The following is a 13,744-nucleotide window of genomic DNA, read 5'->3' as shown; positions in this document are numbered from 1 at the left end:
ATGCCATCCCCGCCCGGTAAGTAAGTAAGGTCTTACGGAATCACGCTCGGCAGTAGGTCAGATAAGTTCCGGCCTTTTGTGCCAGGCTGCACTCCTTGAGGAAACGACGACGCGCTCACCCACAACCAATCAACAATTGAACGGCTGATGGTCGCTGGCTGATAAGGGGGGGTAATTTCCCTCGAAACTATTTAGTGCAAGTTAACCAGGTAATTCCTGGTATTGTTCTCGCCAGACACAACGTGCTTTGTCTAATCTCAACGGCACCGGTTCATTCAAAACAAAATAATCAATCACCATTCTCAAAAATTCCACGGTAAATAACCTGAAACTAAACCGGCAGGCGGAAACTATTCAAGTAGGCCTTCTAATGATAGTGAAATAGTCTGATAAGCGAACCGTCTTAGAATCTATGAAACTTTACTCCCCGCAAACGTGTATGTGAAAATAGCAGCAAGTGTGGGGGGGGGGGAGGGGGGTACAAACAAGAGGGAAGGACGAATCGTGATTACATCGAATGGTGGTGGGTGCGGGCACTGGCAGGTGTGGAAGGCAGTGGAAAGCTCGCAAGTGGTTCCAGAAGTAGATCAAACCTTGGCTTAGATTGCACGCTTATCTCCAGCGATATTCTCAGCGGAACTCCGACGATCAGTTTAGACGCAACACACTTGACTCACTTTGCGCGCGTATTCAGGCACGATGATAGGGCTGTTGTCGCTGTCTCATTCCTCCCCCCACTCCCCATCCGCAAAACCGGCGCGGTGCTCGTGCTACTAGAGTTCTGAATTAAAAATCTCAAGATTCCCTCTGCCCTTTCTCCGCCCGTCATCCGACATTCAGGGCGAGTGTATCGTTTCATCATTCGTGCGAGCGAATGTGTGCGTGCCTGTGTGTACCTCATCGGCTTTGACTGGTTAGTACTCGGTGCGATTTGGTTATTTCTCCGCTGCTGAGGCGCTAACACTAAATGATATAGCCACGGTTGGCATCGGGGAAGTTGTTGGCTTTGCTTATCGGGCGGGGCGGGACAGCGCTAGTCGCAAGAAGGTGATAAGTAAACTTACGCGCACACTCACACGCCCACCCGTTCCCCTATTACAATTAGTAGATGAGCGTGCGCGTTGGGGATTACATATTTAGCTTCAAGCTACTAAACACTCTGTCGGCGAGCTGAAAGAATGGGTTGGAAAATAATGAAAATAATCTAATAATATGTGCTTGGAAATAGAAGCCAGCGTCGCAGCGCAAGTCAGGATGGCCGAGCGGTCTAAGGCGCTACGTTCAGGTCGTAGTCTTCTCTGAAGGCGTGGGTTCGAATCCCACTTCTGACAGGTGTTTATTTTTTGTGTATGGCTAGCAGCTGGAATTATCTTGATTCTGATATTTTACGAAACTTAGATTCTTCTGTATTTGATTTGTGTAGTGGACAATACTGATTTTTTTTGGAAAGTACTGTATATTATTCATTAAAAAAAATTGCAACTAAATATTTGACTTCAAGAAAGTACTGATTTTTACATTTTTAGGATTAGTTTATATTTTACTGCTCAAAGCTCAACCATGCCGATTTTCATTGCTTACTTTCGACAATGACTAAAACAGAGGAAAGTTCGAAAAATTGAGAGATCGATAGATATTCTAGACAAAATCATTTTATTATAAATACAAAATATTTTGTTGTAAATTTTCCTTGTTTAATTTTAGGTCAGCGGCGTAGTCAGACAGGCTAAGGTGGGGTCGATTTTTTGTAAACGTAAATCCAGGAGTATGTTTCAAAATATACCAAATATTTAAGAGCAAAAGAAAATTCCAACAGTCATCGTGAAGCATGGAGAGAGTTTTGATCTTCAATAGAGCATTTTTAAAACCGTAGAACATTTCTAGATAATTCGAGGACTTGAAATAAAATCTCAGTCTAAAGCGTTTTATAATCGAAAAAAAATATATTCGAAAAAGCATTTTTTGTTTAATCAATTTTCAATAGAGTTTGCAATATTATCGAAATGTAAACACTAAAATCCAAAAAAATGCACTTTTCTTCGAACGTATGCAACATTCGATAATTTTGAAAATAGGCATCTCGTCCGCACGAACAAAACGTTCTATGGTAACAACAAAGACGCATCATTTATTAAAAGCTAGAACGGCTACAGGTCGTGGAGGCTTCCTTGTAGAACTCTAAACTAGTTTGAGAATGATGCCAATTTGAACTCTAGAGAACGATGTATTGAAAATGATCTGAACCAAGCAACACGTAACAGGATATTAAGCTACTGCAGTATATTGGCTATAAATTAGCACTAAAATTGGATAAAAAGCTATTTTTGAATATTTATAATACAAATAAGAAAAATGTTCAGTCTATTTTCAACCATCAAAGACAGCGGTCACGATACACACTGTGCTCCTGCTTCTGTCCGAGCCAGTGCAAAGCGAATGAAAAAAACAGTTACTTGTGTGCATTGTTTGAAGAACAAAGGATACCGTTATTTGTATTCTTGGGTGATTTTTCAAGATCACTGAGTCTCATCAACAAAACGTGATTATTAGGCCTAACACAGTGGCGATTGACTTCAGGTTTTTTCGCATAAGACCAAGTATTCGTGATGTGGAACATCTGCTGAAGGTGAAAATGCAGCTTCGGTTTTCGGAAGTCACCTCCATACAGCTTGAACACGTTATTGATTGATATTGAAGTTAAATTACATGATTTATCTCCACTTACTTGCAAAGTGGCAATTAAAAATTCATGTCGAATTTAGGAGCAGTGGAATCTATTACGGAGGACACATGGAGAAACTACAGGTATTTCAAATGGTGTCTTTGTGGTGAGAATGCGGGTAGACCAACCCATTCCCTCCGTAAGGTACAGTACAAAACAGAAGGGAGTGATACCATTACACAGCGAACTCTTTGTACATATCAAGGACAAACAAATACGTGCCAGTTCTGTGAACAAACGGCACACTACGGACAACCCTGCCCAGAAACCGCTGAGGAAAGCTCACGTGCAGAAAGAAATGCCAACACCCAAGCTCCAATATCTTCACCTGAACCACAAACGGTTGCCAAATTTGTGGCTGCTGTTCAGGCAATAATGACAACTGTAAAAGCTGCGTCAAGTACTTCAAACTTAACGACTAAAACCACCAGTGCAGAAACTACCACCAAGGATGGAGTGTTCACATTCGTGACCCGCAAGGGCAAGAAGCCAGGAAGAGCATCTGGTCGCGAGTATCAATGCAGTAATCAAGAAGCTGATACGGGCGTAAACGACAACGAAAGAGACGTCGATAACCCCAAAATTGGCGAGAGAAGGAACATTTTCCCGACGTGAAAAAAGATCTCCGCTCGCAATAGCAAGTTGCGTGCACGGGATCTTACAGGCTAAAATAAAATGCATTGTAATTTTTATTTTTTACATCTTGTAAATATATAAAAGACCCATGGTTCCTCTAAGCTAACGCATTGAGCCGTGTCAAATAAAGGAATTAAAAAAAAAGAAAAATGTTGCATTATTAGAGCTAATAATGCAACATTTTTCTTTTATACGTATATAAAGCAGATTTAAATCATGCAAGTCTCAAGAACTTTAAGAGCATGTACATTAGAGTGTCAAGTCCAAAAATGACTCCCATCAAACCTGCTCCCTAGTCTTATAGTCTCAGCAAATCCACGCTTTGCATTTTCACCTCTAGTTAAGGGTTTATATACAAAGTTGTGGCGAAAAAGTGAGCTAAGTTCGTGATTTTTTTTAAAGCGTTTTATGCAATTTTTTTTTTAAAGCAAAAGACAGCTCGTTGGTAGTGTTTTCGAAGTTCGAAAAAACCAGTTGATTTAAAAAATATATTGAAGGTTGGCGGAGTTATGGCCCAACCTCTGGTAGCGAGTTTTTTTGGCAGAGGTTTGCGGTGAACGCTCTTCAAGCCGAACCGCTCAACTGAAATAAAAAAGTAAAAAGATTATTGTAGAAAAATGTTTGTGGTGTACTTGAACGGATCAGTTTCCCAATAAAAAAAAAATTTCCAGCAAAAAAAAACATGTTAACCAAAAAATTTAGTTTTGCGGTGTTCAAAATTAAAAAAAAATCATGGCAAAGAAATAAAACTTTTTGGATGAAAAAGGAACCGTTCAAGGCCACGAGAATGTAAATACAAACAATTCACACGATTTTTTATGAAAATCGGATGAATAGTTTTTGCGATATCACGTTCACCGCAACGGTGCTTTTCAAACAACTTAGTTCCGGGATAATTGCGTTTAAAGTTTTGTGTTAATTTCATACGCGGAAGAACCAGCGCGCTGCGAACGGCTGTAGTTTGAAATCTAGTGCTCCGATCTGGATGAAATTTCGCACAGATATTTTCAAAAGAATATTCAATAATTGTTTTTTTCAATTTTTTGAGTTCCAACTTTGTATATAACCACTTAATTTCCAGTCTGCTTCCTCACCTCGTTCAGATCAGAAGTCAAAAAATGAACCGCTTGCGATCAGCATACAAACAAAAAATACTACGCCGCACAACTCTAACGTGTACTTGTAACATATAGACTCAGAAAAATTATATTGCCCTGCTAAGGAAATTACTCGAGAACACAATCGCGTTTGATTTTTTTGGCAAACCCGCCTTACACCTACAGTGCGTGACGTGGAACAGTTGATCAAGGTTAAAATGGAAGTTGTACTTACAGAAGCTTAGCAAATACAGTTACATCATACGAGGCAGGTAGTACGAATAACGTTAAACTCCTTAGCCGATGGAGAAAACTTCGCAGCAAAGAACAACATGCAACACCGCGTCGAATATGAAACATCAAAACCAAGATTCGTGCATATATGAACCTTGATCTTACCGAAATTCGCCTCCGCGATCTGGCACCGCGTACTAGTACCGATTGTGTTCAAAAATCCGGTTAAAAGAAGTATAAAGAAGTGGACTCCGTCACAAACGACACTTTGAGAAGCTTCTTCTCTGATATTCTCCACGGTGTTCAGGTAAAGCGAATGCGGCTATACCCTTCCTACTTAACTTTCGCAGGTGGATTATCCCAAGGTGTTAACCACATACACAGAACTCTACATACCTTGGGCAGACACATATGTGCCAGTTCTGCAACCAAACGGCACACTACGGTAAACCATGCGCCAAAACAACTAAAGAAAACTCATCTACTACAACCAACACCACCAAATATCCTTCGGTATCTACTGAAACGCCACAGATGGCCGGCCAAAAAATAAATGCCGGACAAACAATATTCCATGGTATTCCCAATCCATTAGTTAACATACCTTGGGGTAGAAATAACCTGGAAAGAACAGGGCTATAGCAGAATTTTCGGGTAAATAGCACCAAACATGTAATAGCGAACATCAAAGCTCTAGCGACGACGAGATGGACACAAATAAAGCGACGGAGAAGGCAAACGGAATGATCAGCAAGCGGCAGAAGCTAAACCTGACCATCGCTTACCACTTAGACACAAGAAAATTAACACAAGAAGCGGTAAGCAGTGCGCCCAGGCAGAAATAATATTCGACAATTGATTTATTTTTTTATCTACTTTGAAATGAATATTATTTTCAAATGGGCGAATGGTTCTCAAGGTCTTATTAACTAAATAACAAATAGCAATAAAGATAATTTTATTGGCTACAGTTTTGTCAAAGAGTGCAAATCAATCCAACTTTGTTAAGATAACTAATTAAACTTGTAGCGAAGTGATGTCTGAGTCAGTTTTGTAAAGGGCCTAACAGCGCATGGCTGTGTATCAGTAGTCGATTCACACGAACTTTATAATTTAGCGTAGCGTAAGTTCATCTGACTAGTATGTTTGGATGAATTTTAGTTCATAATTCGAGTCATGTTTTGGTTAGAACATTTTGGTTCCTCATTTCACCACATAAACGGCACCAACATCAACTGTTAAGGAGAAAAATATTTGCTGTCTTCTATAAAAATGTTGTTCAGGTATTTTTCAGTAATTCTTCCAAACAAGTCTATATGCTATCTCTCTTCTTTGCAAAGTAACTACAATTTTAAACCAACACATGACTCATATTACACACTAAACATTCTTCAGACCATACCATGAAAAACTACCTCAGACTTCACTTTGTTAAACATTTAATAACTACTCTTAACAACACTAAATTGACTTACAGTCTTCAATAAAGTTATAGGCAATCAAAGTATCTTCCTTATTTTCACTTACAGTGAGAATATGACGCATATAGCAGTGCTACCTAGCGATGACAATATGAGTTAGTGGGTTTCTCCATGTAAATTTTCGAGAATTCTCATACAAACTTTAGGATTTTTTGGTCCGGAAGCTGACTTGTCCAATTGGCATCAAATTTGAAGCAGCCACGCCTGGTGTGGCAAGGAATCGAGCTAGGGTCGGGCTGATAGAGCAGTTTGTATGCGTTACATATGCATAGTGTGCTTTTATAGAGCAACTTTAAAGGCAATATAATGCTACGGTTTCATTCATTTTGAAACTCCTCTTCTCATAATCTTATAAGACAAATTTCATTGCATTCGAACATATTAACTATTCTCTCAACAACAAAAGAAGCGCACTTGCCGCGAGCTACAATTCAAGGTGCTTCTGTTCGTGACAAACCAAAGGAAATTTCGGTGTACATGTTAAAGCTGAATCGAACAGTGCAATCAGATTATGTATACCAGATCCGTTCTCAAGTTAGTTCGAAAACAATTTCTTACGATCAAGATTATACAGTTTTAAAACAGTCAAGTTTGGAGGTCCGGTATCTTCGAAATAAGATAATATAGCGCATCCGTTGAAAAAAATGTTTAGCGATTTAGGATACCCGTAGAAGTAATTATGAAAGATCAACTTTTTAAAAACACATTTTTAGAGACTTGATGTCTTCAGTAAAGTTGTTAAGAATACCATTTGAAACAACGTTGTTGAAGACATGAATACTTTATGCATTCCGAGCATTGAGATATAATAGGTTACTCGCGAGAGAAAACCCTTCAAAAGAAAAAGTTTTAATAGTATTGTTAATGTTTATTTTTACAGCTATTTAACCTTCTGAAAAGTTGTTTAGAAAAATGTCAGAGACTCAATTTTTGAGTCTCTAAAACTTTCAATAGAATGGTTATATTGAAGTGAATTGGATTTAATAAAATTTCGTAAATATTATTCTATACCTCGATATGCTACATACATAGAGCTCTCGCATCTTCAACAAATTTGTTTCTGATGTCATCTATAACAACTTTACTGAAAACACCAAGTCTATAAATAATGGTTTTGACAAGCTGATTCTCCATACTTCTAAGGAAATTAATCACCAAAATTATTTTTTGAAGAGATTCGCTATATTATGTTATAAAGCTTCTTCGAAGATAACTAAGCCTTCAAAATTGACGATTTTTCGACCATAAAAATGGTTTTAAACATTTATTCGACCATTCTAGACCTTAAATTTTCTACTCGAGCAAATTGCTTGCCAAATCAGATATTTTTGGTAATCTTCGACATATTCTGCATTCTAACTTCCTAGGGACGTCGAAATTATGACGAGCCGTGGAGAAAAAATGCACACGGAGGAAATCTGCTCACAAACAAATCTCGTCATCCATGACGAGACGATGTGGTTTCGTAAACAACCAGTTGTAGAACTTCCGCTTACGACTTTGTACTTCTGTCCCTCATGGCAGTTTGCATCTTGCATTTCATCTACTGCTGACGGTAAACCACTCCAGCATCTCACGAGCCTGTGACAGAGGCATTCGGCTCCGGTTTTCAGGCTATGTTGGCTGTGTGGTGGAGTGGAGTAGTGCGTTGCGGATGGGAACTTCCCGGTTCATGGTGCTGTATGGTGTGCGTCTCGTCGTGTTTGGCGACCTCTCCGACATTTGGGATGGTGTGGCAGAGGGCCCGTAGGTGGTACTTGTTGATAGCGTCGCTCGGGTGTCGTTCTGGGGTCTACGTTTCCCCGCTGCTTCAGAGAGTTTGGTGGAGGGTTCGTGTACGTTTACGTAGGTGCATACTGACTGGGCCTCCACACAGTTACGTGTTCGTTTTTTCAGAGTATTTTGTTCAAATTAAGTCGTACAGGCCAGCCTCCTATAAGAATAGGAGTAGCATCTCCGCACGAACAAGGTCGTTGGCTATGGTATCCCGTATTGACCATGTCAGATCGTACGGCCGCCGAAGGTTCTTCAGCTCCTGGTAGTTGTTGAGCAACTACTCGACTGTATTGGGTATTGCATGAAGTGCATTCTAGTGCTGGCACGGTGAACACAATGTGAGCGTGGGTCACACAGGTGTACCCAACGCAGGGTGGATAGATAACCTTCAGAACATCTTAGTCAGTCTAGGTGTCGGTTAAATCCTTGATTTTCGGCGTGTGGCCTCGGGATCTCCACCAGTGGTTGATGAATCCGTGCTGCAGATCCTGAGGAAATTCTCCTGGGCAGCACCATACAACCCCTTAAAAAGTCCATTAATATAATCCGTTTCAAATTTCACAACCATCACAACACCATAAAATGGATTGAATAACCCACAGGTACACCAAAATATTTTTACATGGGTTCTACCGGACCATGGTGATGGTGTTTCCATGGGTTGATCCCATTAGAAACACTGTGAGAATACCATATAGGGGGAGGGGGGGGGGGGGGGTGAATCTGAACCATGAGCATGGCGGTATCATGAGCTTTTTATTTGCTCGGGATTGTTGTTGTATTCCCTATAGATGATCATGGTTAAGGTCTCGGCTGACACCCAGGCCAACCGGATATAGCTAAACGGTCGGCATCTGTGTGGCCCCTGATATCGCTGTGGCCCGGAACCTAGCATAGTGTGACCAGTGCGTCTCGATGGCCTGTATAAAAGGGTGCTTGGAGGTTCGGGTCGCGATGTCTCCAGAGTCGAGAGGGAGTCGATGCAAATGACACGGTAGTTCTTTTGAACATTGTCACTGTAATGGCAGTCGCTTCTGCTGACAAGACTAAGCAGGAGGAGTGTAGGCGGAAGGAGAGCCCGCTCCTCAGGCCGCTGATTCCCGCTCCAACACCGTGATCTGCCTTGGAGCCATCGATGAAGATTTAGGTGTGTTGTGCGTATGATCGGTTGACTAGCTGTGGGTACTTTAGCAGTATGCTGCTCGACGGGTTACTGACCTTTATTGTACGAGCAAGGGTGTTCTCGATATTGGGTCCGGGGAGCGAGAGCGTTTTTGTGGTATGTTGGTATTCGTCTTTTCCAGGAAACGAAGTTATCACCATCCACACAGACTGACAATTTCTACATGGTGGTCAGAAAGCTGGCTGTAGTTCGAGACTTAATGCTCTTACCCTACGGTAGCAGTCTTCAGATTGTCTAATTTATCAAGCCCTTTGGCTCCCTTGTGCCATTCGGCATTGTAACTCCCTCCTGCAACACCTACTCGTTAAGCTCTCGAATTACTCGGTCTAGTCCCCGACGATGGATCTAGCCTACTCCCACGGAGAGTGCTCCGGCGAGAGGTTCTCCCAAAACCGAGCAACCAGCCAGGTGTCGAGGTAAGTTCGGCGATTCCGGTGGAGCATGGCGTCCGGTTTGCTGGTGCCCCGACGACCCGCAACGGGTGGTGTCTCGTCGCGGTCTATTCAGTGTAGTCCTCGGCGGTGAATCTAGCTTACGCCGACGGAGAGTTCGCCGGCGAAAGTAGTTCTCCCGATACTTATTCTTCTTTGGTTTTAGCACCACAACTTCTTCAGCCCTTTGGCTCCCTGTCCGGTGCCATTTATCACTGCAACTCCTTTAGGCCCTTTGGTTCCCCTCTCGTTCCATTTCCTGAAGAGCCATTCAGCTCGCGACTTTACTAAAATATTGTTCGCGAACTACTCGGTCTAGTCCATGTCAGTGGACCTAGCTTTATGGATCTATTCCCGTTCGGATTCGGGAGAAATCTACCGTTTTCACGAAACCAAACGGTAGATTTCTCCCGATAGCCTACTCAACGCACAAGCCAAGTTAGGTGCTGAGGTTTATCCAGCGACTCCGAGTGGAGCGTAGCTTCCGGTTCACTGGCGACGCACTGCTAGCTATTCGTCGCGATCTGCTAGGTCTCATCCCCGGCGGTGGATCTAGCCTACTCACAAGGTATCCGGTAGGGTGTCGAGGTCGGTCCGGCGATTCCGGTGAAGCCTGACACCCGGTTTACTGGCGCGAAGTGCTACGTCGCCTACTACTTAACTGGTGCCCGGCGGTGGGCCTAGTCTACACCGACGGAGAGTTCGCAGGCGGCGGATTTATTCTCGAAACCCGATTTGTGGTTTGACGGCGGCTTTCTAGCCGATTGCGCTACTTTGGTGGAATTCGTCTTCTCCAGGAAACAGAAGCTAGAAGCTATCCTGGCTGCTTCCCAGCGAGAGTAGTACTCCAGCCTCGATTCAGGATGCTTTGATGGAGGTGCTCGGTAGTAGACCGGAGGCTAAGCGCACAGCTTCATGGTATAGGGGTCCGAAGATGCTGGAGAGCCCGTCTAGGTTTCGGAACGTCAGCTAGATCCCGTAAAATACTTTGCTGTGCATTAGGAATCGGCCGACCTTCAGCGTTATTTGGCGTTTGTTTTTAGGCTGGTGGGAGCAGATGGTGCGGACCAACCGCTTTCTGCTTTCGCCGTTTTTTTAGCCGTTGGAAATATGGCACCACAGCTAATTTCCGGTCGAGGGTGATGCCGAGGACGACTGGTTTCTTTCGTAGTTCCATGTCGTTCAGAGTGCGGCGAAGAAAGAGTGCATCGTCACTAGAAATATGGTCATAGGTAGTACTGATCCTTGCGGCACTCTGTTAGTCTCGCAGAATTCGACGGAGAGTGTTCCTCTTATGCAGACCCAGAAACAACGGTTTGATTGATAATTTTGGACGAAGACTCGGACGTTCCCTGTATGTCCCATCGTTTGAGTTATTGTAGTTCGCCTTCACGCAAGACGGTGTTTTAAGTTTTAGCCACGGCCAGGATGACGATGTCAGCGTGGAGGGTCTTCGGACCTTGCTTTGTCCAGCATTTCTCCAAGGGAGCCTAGGTGGGTTCCAGTGCCGAGTTCCTTCCGGGAAGCGAATTAGCGTGGGTCGAGCAGTTTCTGATCTTCCAGCCACGTGGTCAGCCGGCGATTGACCATCCTCTCCAGGGTGTTAGTAGTGCATGACAGCAGGCTGATTGACCTGAATCTACTAGGGGTGCTCTAGCATATTTTTGTGGATGGGGACTACGTTCCATTCATCTGGGAAGAGCTCGCCTTCCCGGATCGTGGTGAAAAAGTTTTTTTCCTATCCCCTTTTGCCTGTGGGAGGAGGTGCGAGGTTTCGAGTAACTCAACCTGTCAGGGCCTTCGGACTATTCTCGTACGGTACTTAGGGATAGTAGCGTGTTCAGCTCCACTGAAGGATCTGTTGTAGTCGGCTGTGGAGTCTGACGTAAAGGTAGTAGGGGAGGCTTCGAATCTGTCTATTTATTGAGTGGATGCGGCTGGTAGGTTTTCGACGGCGAATTAGGATTTGAGGTGGCATCCTCTACTGTCCGCGATTTCCTTGGAGTTGGTGATGGTGGTGGCCTAGGGAGTAGCTATTTTTCCGGCGTTCTCCAGTGAGCGCGTCGACCCGCATCCACAGTTCCGTGGTTGGGGAATCCGAGTGGATGCCACGTGGTCCACGAAGTTCATAGTTTTTTAGTCGCTTGAATTATTTTGCTTGAGGCATTCGGGAGCGTTCAGAAGTTATGCGGTTTTTGGTTCCGCATAACTTCTGAACGTTCTTTAAGAATAGGAGGAATGACGTCGTTGGATGGAGTATCCCGTATCGACCCTGTCAGGTCGTACTGCCACCGTAGGTCATCCATGCCTCTGTGGCCCGGACCCAGCATGGTGTGACCAGTGGGTCTTGGTGAACCTCGATCGTCTGTACGAAAGGGTGCTTGGAGGTCCCGGTCGCGACATCTCTCAGGATCGAGAAGGAGTTGGCGAAAATGACCGTTGGTGTGTCAGTGGTTCTTCCGACTTCGAGTCGTCGGTGAAGATTTGGGTGTGTTGTGCGTATAATCGGTTAACTAGCTGTCGGTACTTCATCAGTATGTTGCTCGAGTGGTCGCGAATTGTTATTGTACTAGGAGCAATGGTGTCGTTGATATTGGGTCTAGTCCACGAAGTTCATACAGCTGGTTTTCTTAGTCGCTTGGATTGTTTTCCTTGTGGCGTTCCCGAGCGTTCGGAAGTTGTGCGGTCTTTGGTCCCGAAGGTTGTGGCTGGGCGGTGTATTTTGTAAAGTATGGGGTGATTTCCGGCAAACTTTGATGGCAAGGGCGACTTTCGGGTTCTACCAGTGTACGTCATGTTACGGTGGAGCCTCGCTAGTTCGCGGGATGCTTTCTTCTGCCACGTTGATGATCAATTCCGATAGTTCGACCGGCGAGTACGTGCAAATATCCATCGTGTCCGGTGTCTATGGCGGCGTCGTAGACGTCCCAGTCATTGTTGTCGTATAGACACAGATTGCGTCCAATGGTTTTGGGTGGGAAGTGATTTTTGTATCACTCGATGGGAAATTGTCTCCGTTTTTTGGAGCTAGCGTCAATCCGTCGATAGCTTAGTGCTGTAATTAAGTCAGTGTCGGGTTCTGATGAGACGAAGTCGACACGCAAATTCCATAACTAATTTAGTTCAAATGTAATTTTAAATTAAGTTAAAAAATATTATAATTTTTTTGACGTTTAGACGGCAATCAGACGAAGATTTGCAAATAAATTATTCAATTTGAATCACAAAAATCATCCCAAGCCACATTTCTGACTACGCCACTGAAGCCTGGTAATTATTTCACCAGTATGTCCAAGCATATAACGCAGTCAAAAAATGTTTCGATCGATTTCTTTCTAAATCTTACAATCAGTAGTAGTCCATCATGATATTTACAGCATTACCTGAAAGAAAAACGAGAAAAAAATCTGTTAGTAAATTCAATTAATCAGATTGAGCACAATAGTTGGATTACAATAGAAAAAATAACCTAGCAAATAATTTATTGTTCAAAAAAAAATCTCGCCCCCGGGTGGACTCGAACCACCAACCTTTCGGTTAACAGCCGAACGCGCTAACCGATTGCGCCACGGAGGCCGCTGACAAGTCGCGATCTATCGTCACTACCGTATATTCCTTTGTTATTTGTACAAACCTCAAACCCAGTGCCCACATATTGTTACAACCCGGAGAAGTTTCACACTTTCTAAGGCAATGGATCAGCGTGCTCCAATGCGCAGAGGCCCAACAATATGTCTCTAATGGTAATGAGTGGTTAGACTGTTCACTTATCAGCAGCAACCATGAGCAGAAGAAGAAAAAAAAACTCTTAGCTTCTCGAGACTACATGTACGCCACAAGGAAAGTCCATAAATGCCTCCGATGCATTTCATTATCATCTGATTAATTGTTCAGCAATGACGGCAATGTGCATCGACTAAGTACAATCACGACACGTGGAACTCTCACCGATGTTCATATGCTTCACGGGGCGGGTAGGGAAGCGCGCAAAGGAAAAACGCTTGATTACCCATTAATGCAATTTTTCCCCCGCTCGGGCGCGGCGCACTGGCAAACACTTTTCCTTTCAGTTGCGGTATTAGTGGCGGCGGCGGCGGCGGTGACATGTGCGGGAAAATCGAAAGTTTCGATTCTTCAGTTTTAGCGCGCGGAAAAAAAATAGTTGATGTGTTTACGAAGAAACC

General features: G+C 43.4%; 2 non-coding genes across 2 annotated transcripts; one reads left to right on the top strand and one right to left on the bottom strand.

Moving 5' to 3' along the window:
* Nucleotides 1–1,248: 1,248 nt before the first annotated feature.
* Trnal-cag (transfer RNA leucine (anticodon CAG)) lies at nt 1,249–1,331 on the top strand. The gene has a single exon. It is a non-coding gene; the product is annotated as a tRNA-Leu (tRNA).
* Nucleotides 1,332–13,062: 11,731 nt separating this feature from the next.
* Trnan-guu (transfer RNA asparagine (anticodon GUU)) lies at nt 13,063–13,136 on the bottom strand. The gene has a single exon. It is a non-coding gene; the product is annotated as a tRNA-Asn (tRNA).
* Nucleotides 13,137–13,744: the final 608 nt, after the last annotated feature.

The sequence above is a fragment of the Topomyia yanbarensis genome, unplaced genomic scaffold (genome assembly GCF_030247195.1).
Source record: "Topomyia yanbarensis strain Yona2022 unplaced genomic scaffold, ASM3024719v1 HiC_scaffold_78, whole genome shotgun sequence".
In the NCBI taxonomy this organism is placed as follows: Eukaryota; Metazoa; Arthropoda; class Insecta; order Diptera; family Culicidae; genus Topomyia; species Topomyia yanbarensis.
The sequence above is the reverse complement of the archived record's forward strand: the minus strand, read 5'-3'. Positions and strand labels throughout refer to the sequence as shown.